A 14,813-nucleotide genomic window follows, 5' to 3' on the forward strand; every position below is an offset into this window, starting at 1 on the left:
CTCCCCTTCATTCCCCTCCACCCTGCACACCCCTCCCCCACCATTGCCCCCCTTTAGTTTATGACCACATGTCTCAAGTTGTTTAGATTTTATATTTCCCCTACTATACTTGGCCTCCCCCCATCTATTTTCTACCTACTGTCTATGCTATTTTCTGTACCTTCTCCCCCCCTCTCTTCCTCCCACTCCCCTGTTGCTAACCCTCCATGTGTTCTTCATTTCTATGGTCCCACTCCTGATCTAGCTGTCCTCCTGGTTTGCTTTTGTTTTAGGTGTGGTTGTTAATAACTGTGAGTTTGCTGTCCTTTCACTGTTCATATTTTTCATCTTCTTTTTCTTATATCAGTCCTTTTAACATTTCATATAGTAAGGGCTTGGTGATGATGAATTCCTTGAATTTGATCTTATCTGCGAAGCACTTTATCTGTCCTTCCATTCTAAATGAAAATTTTCCTGGATAAAGCAATCTTGGCTGTAGGTCTTTGGATTTCATGACTTGGAATACTTCTTTCCAGCTTCTTCTTGCCTGTAATGTCTCTTTTGAGAAATCTGACAGTCTGATGGGAACTCCTTTGTAGGTAAGTGTCCCCTTATCTCTTGCTGCTTCTAGGATTTTCTCCTTCATTTTAATCTTGGCTAATGTAATTATGATGTGCCTTGGTGTGTTCCTTCTTGGGTCCAACTTCTTTGGCACTCTCTGAGCTTCCTGGATTTTCTGGAAGTCTATTTCCTTTGCCAGACTGGGGAAGTTCTCCTTTCTTATATTTTCAAATAAGTTTTCCACTCATATCTGTTTCTTTTCCCCTTCTGGTACCCCTATAATTCGGATGTTGGATCGTTTAAAGATGTCCTGGAGGTTCCTAAGCCTCTCCTCATTTTTTTGAATTCTTGTTTCTTCATTCTTTTCTAGTTGGATGTTTTGTTCTTCCTTCTGGTCCACTCCATTGATCTGAGTCCCAGTTTCCTTTCCATCACTATTGGTTTCCTGTGCATTTACCTTCATTTCAGTTAGTTTAGCCTTCATTTGTTCCTTTAATTTGTGACTATAATCAACCAGTTCTGTGAGCATCCTGATCACCAGTATTTTGAATTATGCATCTGAGAGGTTCACTATTTCCTGGTCGCTTAGAGTTATCAGCTCTGGGGCTTTGAGTTCTTCTTGAGCCATATTTTGGACTGTTCGTGCCTGTTTCGTACGAGGAGCAGAGCCCTAGGTGTTCACCAGGGCCGGGCCGCTCAGTCGCTGGGTTTTGGCGCTGTATGTGGGGGCGGGGCCAAACGAAAACAATGGCAGGGCCCCTCTGCTGCCTCCTGCCACTGCAGTGGGCCGCAGGGTCTGTCCCACTGTGTGCGAATGTACAACCTTGATCAGCCTGCCGCTGGGTTCGCCTGCTGGGGCCTGGGTGGTCCATCTCACTGCTCACTCCTTTGCTGGTTTATCTGCACAGGAATGTGTGACCACAGCCTGCCACCCCGAGCCCTCACTGGGTCAGCCCAACATGGAGCTGACTGGGCACCTGGGGTCCGGGGATCCTTCTTGCCTGTCCCCACTCCTCTGCTGGCTCTGCCCCTCTTACTGGTCTGGTTGAAGGGTTCATTGTTGTCGGACTTTAGTGTAGTTCAATATTCTGTTCTTTGGCTGTGTCTTTGTTCTCCAAACCTTTGTTATATTCAAACTTGGTTATGGGAGAAGGCACAGTGTTTCCACCTATGCCTCCATCTTGGCAGAAGTCCTCAACTGCTTCTTACAGTTTCTGATCTCTGACATTTTCATCAGACACATGTAACACTAACCCACAAATTTTCTAGTTTTTATATGTTATACACATCTAGTGATGTCTCTAGAAAGTAGTTTATTCCCATCATTTACACGGTGTAGTTACAGTAACTGTGGTGGCACAGAGAGATGCAATAGAATTTCCAGGACACTAAACTGATTGGAAAACAAGGACTTGAGCACAGCTATCCCTCCTAAGTGCTAGGACCCTAATACATTTCCAGGGACCTGTATGGTAGCTTGTGTTTGATATCTTGGTATATTTATTAACATGTTGTGGGTAAACAGTGAACAGAGGTGAGGAGTATTCAGAAGAGTCTGACTACAGAAATTTCCCAGATTGTGAAGCTTTGAAAAAATTGCTTTAGCTTTCTGTGACAGAAAAAAATAGAGTAAGAACTCTGATAACAAGCCACCCACATTCTAAAGTTTTCCCCTGTCTAGCCCACTTGAGTGCAGACAGGTGAGAGAGCAGGATATTCTCCTCTTCTCTCCACATTTTATTAGGCTGTGGCTTTGGGAAAGCTCATAACCAAACTCCTTCACTCAGTATCGGCAGTGGATCTAACACCTGTGGCATTCAGCAGTATGTAGCCTCGGGTGACTTATGGCAGCTTAGGCAGGCCATTTGAGGTAAGACCACAACTGTGATTTCTTGTTCTTTCAAGTTCTTTCAGAACTTGCCACATCTTGTGTTTGCATGTCAGGATAAGGAAAATGATAAAAGAGGAGGGTGTAGCCCTGCCTGGTGTAGCTCAGTGGATTGAGCGAGGGCCTGCGAACCACATGATTGTGGTTCAATTCCCAGTCAGAGCACATGCCTGGGTTGCAGGCCAGTTCCCGGCAGGGGACACACGAAAGGCAACCATACATCGATATTTCTCTCCTTCTCTCTTTCCCTTCCCCTCTAGAGATAAATAAATAAAATATTTTAAAAAGGGGGAGGATGTAAAATGACCCAAAGTATAAGAATTAATTGTGGCATTTTTACTGCTTTCTCCTGCATTTTCTTTTGGGTTCCCCTTCACCCCAATCCCAAATCTGTCATTGCCAAAACTGGGAGTAGGTCCTTTTAAGGTGTACAAACAAAGCCCTGGAGCCACTCAGGCAATAAATGATAAACCTGATCACATAAAATTCTAAGAGAAATTGTCACTAAATATACCAGAACAAAACCCAGAGACAAAGCAAAAGGGTGGTGTGGGGAACATCAGTGCATTATCAGTTGAGTGTGCATTTCAGCATTACTTATCTTAACAACAGAAAATACATTAGGGGATTGTGGGAGTATGTGTGCTTGAAAAGAAGTAAATGTAAATAATGAGCTATTTAATAAAACTCAGTCCAGTACTGACCAGTATTTCAGTTAGTTAGAGATTTGTTTTTATAAACCAAGGTTTCAGGTTCAATCAATCCCCTGTGAAGGCACATACAAGAATCAACCAATGAATGCCTAAATAATTAGAACAACAAATTGATGTGTCTTTCTTTCACTCTCTATCTCTTTTAATTTTCCTCTTCAAAATAACACATTTATAAAATTTAAAAAATTAAATAAAAAAAGCAACTGGTTTGCTTAAAAGCACACAGCAGTAAGAATCAAGCATATAGCCTGTGGTCCAGTCCCACTAGACCTGGGGTGACACACTCACATCTGCTTTATCCTATTCCACACTGCCTCTACTAGACTATGACAGAGTGAAGAGAGTGTATGAGAGCATCCTCACATTGGATTTGAGGGGAAAGCGGTGAGAAGGTTCTAGGGGCACATTCTTCTGGGATCCTTGAAACACTCTTACCCACCACTGTTCTATGATCACCTACCTCACAGATTCTGTCCCTGGGATGACTTCCCTTTGTGGCATGCAGGTGTGGACTGAGTTACAGGCTAGATACATACAGGCGTGTGTCCATGTTCTCTTCCTTTCTGGGCAGAGAATCCCACTGAGGAGTGGGAACAGATACTGTGTAAGAGATCCCCAGAGGCTTTGATGGGAGGGGATTAGACTCTCTGAGAGAAATGGAATGCCTCAGGGGAAGGAAGGGAGACCAGTCACCTCTTCCCTCCCTCATGCTTTTCCCCCTATTTCCCAGCAACTGTGTGTCCATGCAGTGACTGTGTAAAATAGCCAATGATCACATCATAATAGCGGAAAAATGAAGGAAGTGAAATTAAACTGAAATTTGCCAATAAATCTGATAAGGATTTAATATCCAATATTTATTAGGAACTTATAAAACTCAACACCAAAAAACAAGCAATCTGATTAAAAATGAAAAAGGATTTCAGTAGACACCTCCAAAGAACACATATAAATGTTTAATAGACATGAAAAGATGCTCAATGTCACTAATCATCAAAGAAATGCAAATTAAAACCCACTATTTTAAAAATTAGTTGCAAAGTGTTTTAAGGTGTTTTGTAAGGCAAGGAAAAATACACAGTAATTCACACAGTAAATTGTAGATAGAATGCTTTATAAGTATCTATCATGGCAAAGTGTTTTAGTGTTAAAGATCATTATTTTTATTAATTTATTAAAATATAGTATTATCCATTAAAACTACTATTCTTTAAATATTTTATTCCACATTTAACTATGAAATAGATCCTTTGAGGTAAGTTCTTTTTTAATCTTGGTGTTTCAGATTAAAAAAATATATAAATTTTCTACTTTAAAATGACATCACTTATCTCCATCAATCCTAAAATGTAAACCTGGAACTCGGTGCCCTTGTCGCCTGTCATGTCCTCTATAAGTGGAAGAAAACAACTCAAAAAGGATAAGAAAAAAACCTGGGAAAGAAATGGGGTTTCTTGCTAGGGGTTCTTACCAGGTTTTATACTAGTGACTCTGGAACTTGACTTGACAGGGTCTGGCTGCATGCCCTATTTATGTCACAAAACAATGAATGTAAAGGTAATGGTGACAGACACCAGAGTGGGGCCACAACCTGCAGTGAGAGAAAATAGAAGAACACACAAATTAGGATGGATGTGGAATAAATCCAGGATTCACCCAGGACTTCCTCACCCACAAATTAATGTTCTCAAATTTAACCTATGTTTTGTAGAAATATGAGGTTTTCTTCTGGACACAAAAATCACTCCTTTTTTGTATGGTCCCATGATCCATCCTGATCCATCCTTCTAGTCACCATTTGAAAAATGCCACCAGATGCAACACAAGCTATGAAAATACCATTAGTGACATATGACAAAGAGACTTAAAATAATGTCTTCTAAGGCTGACTCTTAGTAAAACTGAAGTTAACAGATTTTGCCTGCGTCCTTCACTGAGTGTTGCTAGCTGTCTCAGAATGTGTCTGCATTAGTGTTTTCTCTCTCTCTCTCTCTCTGTGTGTGTGTGTGTGTGTAAATGAATGAAGGAACAAAATCCATTCAAAATCATCTCAAAAATTTGAGTGGGCTTTGCATTTCTTGCTGCCTGCAGAATGCCTAAAGTGGCCACCTAAAAAAAACACACACACACACACACACACCCACAAACCAGGGCCACATAAATGGCATAACAAACTTTTTGAAGGTTGCTTTCTGTATGCTTTTTAAAACTCAGAATGGCCACAGGCTAATGAGGAAAAAGTGATTTTTACAGGGAGTGGAATCTTATAAAATTGAACAACCACAGCAGGTCCAGCAGTATATTTTCTGCAGAACCAAGCACCAGGAGAAAACCTGCCATGGCTGATCCAATAAATCCATGTAAAATTGTACATGGCTTATTTTATGCCACCACTTTTCAGTGATGCAAACTGAGTCCCATACAGACAAGGGGATATTCTCATGGCACAAACTGGATGTTGGCAGAGACACCTTGAGCTGAAGAGGTGGCACCTTTTGAAAAGCTAGTCCAGCATGTGTTGGGTGGTGTTGAATGCCAGAGAACTGGATGGGTAAGTAGTCATGTCAACGATGGTTCCACATTGGAAGACTGGTACTGTAGACACTAGGGAACACTTTTCACTGTTACGACCTCCACAGGGCTGTCAAGGTACCTGCTCCAATGTCCCTTCAGACTTTCTCCACACTTTACTCAATATCACATTTAATAGGATGGTTTACATAGAAAAGGAAAGATAAGATTAAGCTATTCCACCATTTTCTGTGCAACGTGTCACCTCAAGGCCAAACCTGGTAGGTCAGGAAGTGGGGTCTCACTTATTTTCACAATGGCCCATAAGAGAGGCTGATTGCCACAATGGTGCAATCATACAGTGCCATTGGAGATCCACACACTTCAACTCGATTCAAATCTTGTAGTGTGTTACTCTGTGGTTCAATAGATTCACGGAGAAATGAGGCTTCTGATAGAAAGATAGGCATATAAAATATTTTTTATATTTTATAGCTATAGCCTGATTCCAAATTGAATAGCTTTCACATTGTCATGAGCTCTTTCTGGTGGTGGCTGCTTTCCTGCATCCAGCCTGACATGAACTTATCATTCTTTTCAATGTAAAAAAAAATCATTGTGTTCAGGTCATCCCATGCTATCACAGTGGTCCTGATGTGCACTTGTAGCATTGTTACCTTGAGTTACCTGTAAGATCTTTAATAACAACATTCATTTTTTCCTTCCTAAGTAAGCACACAGGTTCTTTTCTTGGAATGGGCTATCCTGAAGTCTTCAAGTATTTCCCATGTTTTAAAGTCTGAATTATCCATAATGACTAAGAAAATGTAATTTACAGCAAAATTTTAAAAGATCATTAGTTTTGGTTTTTTTTTTTTTGAACTTAAGAGGGCTCTCATTGTATGTATCGTTTGTGTACACTGTCTCCAAATTGGGAAAAAAGACATTCTCCAGATTTTTTTCGTCCATGTCAAGGACAGATGAAGACTCAGAGCTTAAACAAAATTTTATTAGTTCAAAGTTTAGGATGTTTTCAGTTCTAGCCTGTGGTTCTTGAGTAGCCACATCAAATCTCCAGGCCTCTCTTTTCTTATTTATATAAACTCCAAGCCTTGCTTTTCTTACTTGTATAATCAGGTTATAGGTTGTGGACTCACTGGAACAATGCTCTTAATACAGACTACTGTTTTTTAAAACATTTTTTTAAAAATTTAATTATTGTTCAAGTACAGTTTTCTGTCTCTTACTCCCACCCCAGCCCCCACACCAGTGCTCCCCACCTCCTTCCCATTTCCACCCCTGTTAGTTTTTGTCCATGTGTCCTCTATACTCATTCTGGCAAACCACCACCCTTTTCCCCTGAAATTCCCTCCCCTCTCCCCTCTGGTCACTATCTGCCTGTTCTCTATTTCAGTGCCTTTGGTCCTATTTTGCTTGCTTGTTTGTTTTGTTATTTAGGATGCTGTTAAAGGTGAGACCATAGGGTATTTGTCTTTCACCACCTGGCTTAATTCACTCAGCACAATGCTTCCAGTTCCATCCATGATATTGTAAAGGGTAGGAGCTCATTCTTTCTTTCTGCTTCATAGAACTCCATTGCGTAAATATACCATAGCTTTTGGATCCATTCATTTACTGATGAGCACCTAGGTTTCTTCCAAGTCTTAGCTATTGTAAATTGTGCTCCTGTGAACATTGGGGTGCATCGGTTCTTTTGGATTAGTGTTTCAGGGTTCTTAGGATACACTCCTAATAGTGGAATTGCTGGGTCAAAATGCATATACATTTTTAGTTTTCTTAGAAAATTCCATACTGTTTTCCATAGTGGTTGTACCAGTCTGCAATCCCACCAACAGTGAACTAGGGTCCCCTTTTCCCCACAATCTCTCCAGCACTTATTGTTTGTTGCTTTGTTTATAATGGCCATTCTGACTGGTGTAAAGTGGTATCTCATTGTAGTTTTAATTTGCATCTCTCTGATAGCTAGCGATATTGAGCATCTTTTCATGTGTCTCTGGATCCTCTGTATGTCCTCCTTGGAGAAATGTCTGTTCAAGTCCTTTGCCCATTTTTTTACTTGTGTTGCTTGTCTTCTTAGAGTGGAGTCGTATAAGTTCTTTGTATATTTTGGAAAATAAAAGTTTGTCTGAGGTATCATTGGCAAATATGTTTTTCTAAACAGTTGGTTCTCTTTTTATCTTGATACTGTTTTCCTTAGCCATGCAGAAGCTTTTAATTTTGATGAGATCCCATTTGTTTATTATTTCTTTTATGCTCCTTGCTCTAGGGTATGTATCAGTAGAAATACTGCAGCATGGAATATCTGAGATTTTCCTGACAATGTTCTCCTCTAGGACTTTAATGGTTTCATGACTTATATTTAAGTCTTTTTTCCACCTTGAATTTATTTTGGTGTATGGTGTAAGTTGGTGCTCGAGTTTCGTTTTTTTGCATGTAGGTGTCCAGTTCTCCCAACACCATTTGTTGAAGAGGCTATCTTTACTCCATTTTATGTTACTACCCCCTTTGTTGAATATTAATTGACTGTACAGATTTGGGTTTATTTCTGGGCTCTGTGTTCTGTTCCATTGGTCTATGTGCCTGCTTTTATGCCAGTAACACGCTGTTTTGATTACAATGGCCTTGTAATACAGTTTGATGTCAGGTATTGTGATCCCTCCTACTTTGTTCTTCTTTCTCAACATTGTGGATGTTATTCAGGGTCTTCTACGTTTCCATATATATTTTTGAAATGTTTGTTCTATGTCTGTGAAATATGCCATTGGTACTTTAATAGGTATCACATTGAATCTGTAAATTGCTTTGGGTAGTATGGACATTTTGATGGTGTTAATTCTTCCAATCCATGAGCACGGTATATGTTTCCATTTGTTTGTCTTCCTTGATTGCTTTTTTCAGTGTTGTGTAGTTTTCTGCATACAGGTTTTTTTCCTCCTTGGAAAAAAAGTTTATTTTGTTTATTCCCAGATATTTTATTTTTGTTTTTGCTATATCGAATGGGATTTTTTTCCTGATTTCTGCTTCAGCTATTTCATTGTTGGTAAACAAAAGTGCCTTTGATTTCTGGATATTGACTTTGTAACCCGCTGTTTTGCCAAATTCATTTATTAGTTCGAGCAATTTTTTGTATAGGCTAAAGGATTTTCCATGTACACTATTACGTCATCTGCAAACAATGCCAGTTTTGTTTCCTTCTTTCTGATTTGGATGCCTTTTAATTCCTTTTCTTGTCTGATCACAGTGGCTAAAACTTCCAATTTTATATTGAATAGAAGTGGTGAAAGTGGACAATCTTGTCTTCTTCCTGATCTTAGTGGAAAAGATTTTAGGGTTTGCCCACTGAGTATGATGTTGGCTGTAGGTCTTTCATATATGGCCTTTATTATATTGAGTAATGCTCCCTCTATTCTCATTTTTCTGAGTGCCTGTATCATAAATAGGTGTTTTAACTTATCAAAAGATTTTTCTGCATCTATTGATATTATCATCTGTTTTTTGTGCTTGCTTTTGTTTAGGTGATGTATTACATTTACTGATTTGCAAATATTGAACCATCCTTGCATCCCTGGGATGAATTCCACTTGGTCATGGTGTATGATCTTTTTGATGTATTGTTGGATGCGATTTGCCAATATTTTAGTGAAGATTTTAGCATCTATGTTAATCAGTGATATTAGCCTAAAGTTTTCTTTCTTTGTTGTGTCTTTATTTGGTTTTGGAATTAGGGTGACGCTGGCTTCATAAAAAGAGTTTGGGAGTTTCCCATCATTTTGGACTTTTTGGAATAGTATGTGAAGAATATGGGTTAGCTCTTCCTTGAAAGCTTTGTAGAATTCTCCTGTGAAACCATCTGGTCCAGGGCTTTTGTGTAACAGAAATTTTTTGATTACTGCTTCAATTTCATCTGCTGTTATTGGCCTGCTTAGGTTTTCTGTTTCTTTTTTGCTGAGTTTTGGAATATTATATTTTTCTAGAAATTTGTCCATTTCACCTAGGTTTTCAAATTTCTTGGCATACAGTTCTTCATAGTAATTTCTTACAATCCCTTGTATTTCTGTGGTATCAACTGTAATCTCTCCTCTTTCATTTCTGATTGTGTTTATTTGGGCCCTCTCTCTTCTTAATGAGCCTTCTTAAAGGTTCGTCTATTTTGTTTATCTTTTCAGAAAACCAACTCCTGGATTCATTGATCCTTAGACTTGTGCTTTTAGTCTCTCTGTCATTTAATACTGCTCTGGTCTTGGTTATTTTCTTCCTTCTACTTGCTCTGGGATTTCTTTTTTGTTGTTCCTCGAGTTCTTGCAGGCATAGGGTTAGGTTATTTGTTTGAAATGTTTTTATCTTCTTTAGGTAAGCCTGTATTGCTATGAAGTTCCCTCTCAGGACTGCCTTTACTGTGCCCCATATGTTTTGGATTGTTGTGAGTTCATTTTCATTTGTTTCCAGAAAGGTTTTGATTTCTTCCTACTTTCATTCTTGACCCATTCATTGTTTAATCGCATACCATTCAGTTTCCATGATTTTGTGTGTTTTTTTTTTTTCCTTTGGGGTTGGTTTCCAATTTCAGTCTCTTGTGGTCAGAGAAAATGCTTGGTATGATTTCAATTTTCTTGAATTTGTTGAGGTTCGTTTTGTGTCCTATCATGTGGTCTATCTTTGGAAATGTTCCATGTGCATTTGAAAAGAATGTGTATTTAGCTTCTTTGGGATGAAGGGCTTTGTATATATATCAGTTAAGTCCATTTCATCTAGGGCGTTGTTTTATGCCACAATATCTTTGTTGATATTTTGTTTGTAAGATCTGTTCATTTTTGACAGTGGGGTGTTAAAATCCTGTACTATAATTGTGTTGCTGTCAATATCTTTCTTGAGGTCCTCTAAGATTTTCTTTGTATATTTAGGTGCTTCTATGTTGGGTGCATATATATTTATGATATTAATGTGTTGTTGGTGGATTCTTTCATTGAGTATTATGAAGTGACCTTCTGGGTCTCTCCTTATGGCCCCTTTTTAAAGTCTATTTTGTCTGAAAGGAGTTTTGCTACACCGGTTTTTTTTTTCTTGTCCTTTTGCTTGGAAAATTTGTTTCCAGCCCTTCACTTTTAGTCTGTGTAGGTCTTTTGTCCTGATGTAGGTCTCTTGTAGGCAGCATATGTGTGGGTCATTCTTTTTTATCCATTCAGCTATATTATGTCTTTTGATTAGAGCATTTATTTATTTTCTAAAGATTTTATTTATTTATCTTTAGAGGGGAAGGGAAGGAGCAAAGGAGAGAACTATCAATGTATGGTTGCCTCTTGTGAGTCCCTTCTGGAAATTGGCCTGCAACCCAGGCATGTGCCTTGACAGTGAATCAAACCACAATCATGAGGTTCACAGGCCTGTGCTCAATCCATTGAGCTACACCAGCCAGGGCTAATCCATTTACATTTATGTTATTATTGATAGGTTCTTATTCATTGCCATTTTTGTACCTGTGTTTTTCTATGTCTCTCTATTTTTCTCCCTTAAAGCAGTACTTTTAGTATGTCTTGCAGAGCTGGTTTGGTGGAGGCATATTCTTTTAGACTTCTTTGGAATACAGAATACTCTTAAGGATAGTCTTGTTCCTCAGCTAATAAAATGTCTGGAAGGGAATAATGAAATAATATCCCCACACACTAAACTAAAAACATTTATAACATAATATTTTTTAGCTTTTGTATACCTCTCCCTGCAAACACATTCCCAAAACATTTGGCGTTGATGGGTGTGCTCCAGACATTTACTCCTCTGGTTGTTCATTGTGATTTGGCTTACACTATATTCCTTTTGTATCATGTATTGTGAAGATGACATCATCTTGTCCCTAGATGAGGCTTGCACACTGAAGGCTCTTCAGAAGACATAATGCAGAAATGACCATATTGTCCATGGTACCAACCATCATATGAAGAAATATTTTTTACATGACTATCTCTTCCTTTTCCCTATTCTGGCATTCAACAGCACCCAAAATATCTTGGATCATTTTTCAACTATATGATCACTGGCCAAATCCTTGCCTCATGGTGACTGTTCATTTCTATGTTGTATCCTGGGGTTAACCTCTTATCTTTTTGAGCCTCAATTTTTTTGTATAAAAAGTTGGGGGCAAATATACATTACTTGTATATCTTGGATGGATTAATTGTATTAGCTTTGGATGGCATAATCTTATCTGGTACTTGGTTTTCATCAGATAATGCTGATCCAGCTGTGCTTGTTCACCTTTATGAATTTATACTTACTCCTCAAAAGCTTTCTGCATCTATTTTCACTTGTCTGTGGCCATTCAAAATTTAAATAAAACACCTGGGAAGGAAACTGCCAAGGAGATGGAGGTGCCATTTATCTGGCCCTAGTTTTTGTTTTTGGCATGGCCCATTTAGGGATTTCTGGGTGTATCAGAAAAGACCCAGGCCCACTCGAATATTTGAAATTATTTTGTATGCAGTTTGCTCATTCAACTATATATCTGATACACCTACATCATGTAGGCCCTCCTTGAAACATTTAGCATTAGTCAGTAAAATAAGCAAACACAATTATTGATTTTTCAGTTTTAATTGTAGCATTAGAAGGCCAAACTAAACATTATTTGAAGTCTTCTCCATGTCTCTTACAGAAGGTATTTTCACAGCATTCTTGAAGCTGCCAGCACTTGAAAATATGGACCTAAATGATGAATCACAAGACCATTTGAAAAGGTCAGTCATCTTTGAGTCCAGAGGAAGGGCCTTCTGCTTTTACAGTATATGTGTTTAAAAGAAAAAAATAGGATAATGTGTGAGAAAGGCCTGGCTATAACCTGAATTTGGTGCAGCCCTGTCTAAGATTGTTGCAAATTCTCTTTTTTCTCTTGAACCACTGGCCTTTCTTGTTTCTCTTCACCATCAACTTTACCCTCTTCATCCTGTGCCATAAGGGATACCAATGGCTAGACTCTGAAGTTCAGACCCACAGATTCAGTTACACAAACACTGCTGAGAGTCCCTATTTCTCTTCTGCAATTTTTTTCTTAATCTCCTTGAGATCCCTTACTTTTAGAGGGTGTACTTGGCTGGGGAAACAGACAGATCAAGGTGGAAAACTTGAAAATGTCAGAGATAAGTATTCCGACATTCCAGCGCTTAAAATACCTTTTACTCTCCTCATCTGTAATGCTGAGATAAAAAAAGAAAACACTTATTACAAAGGGGCCTTTTAAGGCTTAAATGTGGTATGAGATTATTTTAAAACAATAGCACTACTTTCAAATACTGTGTTTTATGGCTGTAAAAATAATACTAGAATTAACAGCAATATGAGAACAGTTTACTTGACAGATATTTATAGAACATTGTATCCGAAAACTGGAGGTCACATATTTTCCATAGTTTACATGGAACACTTTCCCAGAGAGGTCTTGTACTGGAACAGAAAATAGTCCTCAATAAATTCAATAAATTTCAAATTATATCAACTGTATTTTTTATCCAAATGATGAGAAATTAGAAATCAAATATAAGAAAATAAAAATAATTAACAAACACAATTATTTGGGTATTAACATCCAATAGGTCACAAAAGAAAACAACCAGAAAACCAAAAACTATGTGGAGATTTTTTTAAAATGGAAAAAATATTGGTAGAAAACCTAAAGTTAGCAAAATCTGTTATGAGGAAAAATTAATAATTATACAGTTCTTAAAAAACCCAAAATTAATAAAACCATTTGAATTTATTTCTAAGTACAGTAAAAAAAGTAAAAAAAACAAAAAGTTGAAGTAAAATAAAACAAAGACCAATGAGCTAATAAAAGAAGTAGAAAAATTATAAAAGGGGCTAATAAAACTAATGGCTGGTTCTTAAAGATGAGTACATTTGAAAAGATTCATCAAGCAGTAAAGAGAGAAAACACAAGATGGGAAGCTAGGATAGAGAGGACAAACAGCAAGGCAGTGGCTGGAGGATGAGGTGGGTAAGGTGACAGCTGGTGGACTAGGTGGTGCCACATTTGCATAAGGATAAACCAGAAGGAACAACTTGGGAGCAAGACAGACCACACAAACCAGGCTTCCAGCAGGGAAATAAAGCCTAAAAACCTCTGCTTGAGGTTTCAATCCCCACAAACCTGTGGGGATTGTGGTGGCAGGAGAAACTCTCAGCCTCACAGGAGAGTGCATTGGAGAAGCCCACAGGGTCCTAGAATATACACAAACCCACCAACATGGGAATAAGCACCAGAATGGCCCAATTTTCTGTGGATAGCAGGGCAAGTGACTGAAAGCCATCGAAGAGCCAAGCAAGTGGCAATGTTCCCTCTTTGACCCCTACCACACACACACCACAATGAAACAACATGGGTTTCCCCACCTTGGTAAATATCTAAGGCTCCACCTTTTACTATGTAACAAATCTGCTGAAACAAATAAATATAGCCCAAATAAAAGAAAAGATCAAAATTCCAAAAAATGAACTAAACAATGAAGGGGGAGTCAACCTATCAGATGCAGAGTTTAAAACACTGATAATCAGGATGCTCACAGAAATTATTGAGCTCAGTCACATAATGAAGGAAGAAATGAAAGCTACCCAAAGTGAAATAAAGAAAAATGTACAGGGAACCATTAGTAAATAGAAGGAAGTGGGGACTGAAATCAATGGTTTAGAGCAGAAGGAAGATGTAAATATTCATTCAGAACAGAATGAAGAAATAAGAATTTTAAAAAATGAGAGGCTTAGGAAAATTCTGGGACGACATTAAATATCTCAACACCCAAATCATAGGGGTGCCAGAAGGAGAAGAGGAAAAGCAAGAAATTGAAAACTTATCTGACAAAATAATGAAGGAGAACTTACCCAATCTGGCAAAAGAAATAGAATTCCAGGAAGTCTAGGAAGCTTAGAGAGTCCCAAAGAAGTTGGACCCAAGGAAACATACAGCAAAGCACATTATAATTACATTACCCAATATTAAAGATAGTGAGAGAATCTTAAAAAGAGCAAGAGGAAAGGAGATAGTTGCCTATAAAGGAATTCCCATTAGACTGTCAGCTGATTTCTCAAAAGAGACCTTACAGGCAAAAGGGGGATGGAAAGAAGCATTCAAAATCATGAATAGCAAGGACCTACATCCA

The sequence above is a fragment of the Sturnira hondurensis genome, unplaced genomic scaffold (assembly GCF_014824575.4).
Source record: "Sturnira hondurensis isolate 20B ecotype Veracruz unplaced genomic scaffold, ASM1482457v3 Scaffold0013793, whole genome shotgun sequence".
NCBI lineage: Eukaryota > Metazoa > Chordata > Mammalia > Chiroptera > Phyllostomidae > Sturnira > Sturnira hondurensis.